Here is a 3,157-nt window from a genome sequence, read left to right as displayed (position 1 = left end):
CGGAACAATTAATCCACGTCACGTTGTTTTGCACAGTCCAAACCCGAACATCACCTGATACACTTGACAAAGCACCTCGATCAACTATGCTCATTTTGCATTATTTTCCCATATATTTATAGAGTACATGAACTCTATGAATATATATACAGATGTATCCATGACCCCTATGAATATATACCATGGAGTTCATATACTTTATAAATATATTGGAAATAATGCAAAATGAGCATAGTTGATAGAGGTGCTTTGAACATACAAGTCAGGTGTACCAGGTGATGTGCAGGTTTGGACTGTGCAAAATGACGCGAGGTGGATTCATTGTTCCGTAGAGCAGTCTATGGAGCGGTTTCACTGCTGTGGGAAATGTCCTGTTTGAATGTCTTCCAGAGACTTCCATCGGTTCACCATCTCCTTCACATGTTATACAGAGACATGCAATCATTCATTTTGTCATTCACGTGTCATCTAGAGATATACAACCACACACCCTCTCATTCACACCGCATATATTCACCCTCCCATTCGCATGTCCGGGCAACGTTGGGTCTCCGGTGAACTTCCTGCCTGATTCTGGACCGTGAGAGGAACCCGGATGAACCCCACGCAGACACGGCGAGAACATGCGGACTGCGTACTGAAAGTCTCCCGGTCAGAATCCAACCCAGGATTTGTTATATTCTTATTTCTTTTACTTTTATTAACAGTCTCCTGTGCATGTCTCAAACACAACATTAAATCTTGTATCGCTGCTACTGGCTGTCTACCAGGCCTCAGAGTGAAATGACTATAAAAATCCTTCAATCCTGAATCCTTGAATGAGAGAATGAATGGTTGTATTTCTTAATATGACACGTGAATGAGGGAGTGAATGGATTTATGTCTCCATATGGGGCCCCTCCATTCTCCCAGTGACAGATGGAATAGGCTCCGGCACCCCCGCGACCCTGATTGCAGGGTAAGCGGTCTCGATAATGAACGAATGAATGATTCCCCGAGTGAAAAGTCTAAATTCTTTTCCCATCGCTTTACTCCGGAGGGAAAAGAAGAATGTATTTTTACATTCATTCATTCATTATCTGCTCACCCAGCAGTCAGGGTCAGAGGGGGAACCGGAGGCGATCTCAGGATCGGTCGCCGGCCGGCCGGCCGTTCGCACATCGTATACAGACATGCAACCATTCACTCCCTCATTCACACATCTGGACAATTTAGGGTCTCCAGTGAACCTCCTGCATGTTTTTGGACTGTGGGAGGAAACCAGAGAACCCGGAGCAAAGCCACACAGACACCGGGAGAACATAGAGTCTCCACAGAGAAAAACACCCCCCTCCCCAACGTTTTAAATATGTCCTAAATCCTCTTCCATCGAGACTTAACACACATGTGAAGTAAATCCCCGGATCTTCTCAGGGCTCGACATGGGGCCTCGCCGTCCGCTGGACGTCGGGACGCTCGAAAAGAAGAGATATTTCGCTTGTTTATGCAACATGGCAACGAAGCGCGAGCTGTTGATGTGACTGGATAAATGACAGCGTATTTTGCTGGAGCCGGCCCTCTCCACGCACCATTTTCTCCTCCTGTTGTGCCAACACACCCTGCCAGTAACAACAGTATTTAAAGGAGGGGTCAATAAAAGTTACTGCCAACAGGTCATTGCCACGACAGAGACACTCCAGGCATTATTTTCCCCCGATGCACAAGCAATTCTGCATCACCACAGCTGTAAAGTGATTTAATAAAACAGACTATAATTACGATGTTCACCGGGTCTCAACGCTGACCCGGGACAAAAAGCGCTCTTACAAAATCCAGCTGTCTAACTCATTGTCCTCATCGCCCCTGAGATAATCTGACCCAGTGTTATTGGCAACGTCAAGGACGGAGGCCCACATGCAGAGAGGACAGGGAGCTGGACGGCCCTCGCTGCGGTGTCCCCCTCCCAAGAAGCCCTGTGGATTTAGTGTTGTTTTGCTTTTTGTTTTTTCGTTTTTTGTACGTGCGAGGCTGAACAGGCCTTGCACGCGTCTCACAGTGCAAAGCTGATGAGCAACGCTGGCTCCGTTTCTGGAGATTTATTGCTCATCCTGCCACTAATCACATGCTCAGCCTCATCTGTCGCGGAGCAAGTACTTGTATTGTCTTGACTGACAGTATGAGGACAAAAAGCCATGACTGTATTACACCGGCTCTTTAGCTTACGCCACTAAATAAGTAGTGTCATTGCTTTCTCAGATGATCATACCCTCAGTGTGGAGTAGTAAACATTGCTGAGGAGCAGTGCCAGCAGGCTGAGGTGATTTCAAGAAAATAAATAAATATAAACATTTAAAAAAATATATATATATATAAACTCGAGGTGATAGCGACATCTAGTGGCAGGTTTGCATATTAGCCGTTTAAGGAGTTAAACGGAGGAAAACAAAGTGGATATATCTTCATTGGCTTGTACGTGTGTCGGTTACTGAATAATGTTCTCACAAAGACAGGTTGATACACGATTATGATATTATTTTGTTTTTTTGTTTGTTTTTTTTTTGGCATGATTTGATTTTAGCTACGTACACGCTCCATTCATTCTCAATAGCAGCGACCTCCAGCCAAGAGCGCTTTCAAGCCGGACAACTGCTTTTTTTAAATTTTTCCTTTTTTTCCCAAAGAGGACTTTAAAAAAAATGTAACCACTATACCTCATATTAAACACTTTAAATAACGAATGTCACACTAATAATACTCACCATCTTGGAGGGCCTGAGCTTGTTTCCCAGCATTTAGACGGGTCCATCCCTGGAGGTCATTGTAGGCGGAGAAACTCGAAGTGCAGTCCTTATTTCGGTCCCAGTTTAATGCGTTATCCTGTTTTAGTGTCGCTGTCACAGCAGAGAATCCCACCTCATGAAGGTAGGAAGTTAGAGGGGGTTTGTTTTCCTTCTGGAAAAGTTTTTTGGAGGGTGTCATGGCTTCATTAGCCAGCAATTAGCCGGTCCCCGCCTAGCTTCATTAGCCAGCAATTAACAGGTTCCCGGCCTGTCAGAGGTCACCTTTTGCAGTTTTTTTTCCTGGTATTTTATTTAAAATACAGCTTTCTCTTTCTTTTCACAACCACTCCAAGAGCCTCCTGGTTGGCTCTGTTTCTCTTTTCAAACGAGCCCCCGTT

Source organism: Fistularia commersonii, chromosome 29 (genome assembly GCF_037954325.1).
Source record: "Fistularia commersonii isolate RoL2024-O1a breed Wild chromosome 29, RoL_Fcom_v1.0, whole genome shotgun sequence".
In the NCBI taxonomy this organism is placed as follows: domain Eukaryota; kingdom Metazoa; phylum Chordata; class Actinopteri; order Syngnathiformes; family Fistulariidae; genus Fistularia; species Fistularia commersonii.
The sequence above is the reverse complement of the archived record's forward strand: the minus strand, read 5'-3'. Positions refer to the sequence as shown.